General features: G+C 41.7%; 1 protein-coding gene across 1 annotated transcript in view; it reads right to left on the bottom strand.

Annotated features, from left to right (window-relative positions):
- The window catches only part of SPIC (Spi-C transcription factor (Spi-1/PU.1 related)), a 13,004-nt gene that overhangs the window by 5,305 nt on the left and 6,819 nt on the right, over nucleotides 1-880 (bottom strand). The gene's annotated exons all lie outside the window — the stretch shown is intronic.

The following is an 880-nucleotide window of genomic DNA, read 5'->3' as shown; positions in this document are numbered from 1 at the left end:
ACTCAATGGTGAAAAATTAAAAGCCTTTCCTCTAAGATCTGGAACAAGACAAGGAGCCCACTGTCTTAGTCCATTTGTGTTGCTACAAAGGAATACCCAAGGCTGGGTGATTTATAAAGAAATGAAGTTATGGCTCACAGTTCTGCAGGCTGTACAGGACGCATGGCACCAGCATCTGCTTCTGATGAGAGCCTCAGGAAGCTGCCACTCATGGCGGAAGGCAAAGGGGAGTCAGCTGTGCAGACCACAAGATGAGGGAGTGAACCAAGAGAGAGGGGAAGGAGGTGCCAGGTTTTTCTCAATAATTAGCTCTCTTCTGTGAAGAGGAAACTGAAATGTGTATATATACATATATGTACATATACAAAAATATTATATAGAAACCAATCAGCTCTTGAGAAAACTGAGAACTTGTTACCATGAAGATGGCACCAAGCCATTCATGAGGGATCTGCCCCCACGATCAAAACACCTCCCACCAGGCCTCACTTCCAACACTGGGGATCCAATTTTAACATGAGACTTGCCAGAGCCAAACAAACCATATCCAAACCAGTGCACCTACTCTCCCTATGTCTACTCAATGTATTATTAAAGTCCTTGCCAGAGCAATTAGGCATGAGAAAGCAATAAAAGGCACCCAAATAGGAAAAGAAAAAGTGAAATTATCACTGTTTGCTGATGACACGATCTTATGGAAAACCCTACGGATTACACCAAAAAACAAACAAACAAACAAACAAAACCTGGTTAGAATTAAATGAATACAATAAATTTGCAGGAAACAAAACCAACACAAAAAAATCAGTAGCACTCCTTTTTTTTTTTTTGAGACAGAATCTCACTCTGTTGCCCAGGCTAGAGTGCTGTGGTGTCAGCC

This window comes from Propithecus coquereli, unplaced genomic scaffold (assembly GCF_000956105.1).
Source record: "Propithecus coquereli isolate 6110/MARCELLA unplaced genomic scaffold, Pcoq_1.0 Scaffold316, whole genome shotgun sequence".
Lineage (NCBI taxonomy): Eukaryota > Metazoa > Chordata > Mammalia > Primates > Indriidae > Propithecus > Propithecus coquereli.
Note: the sequence above shows the minus strand (reverse complement) of the source record. Positions and strands in the feature narration are given on the sequence as shown.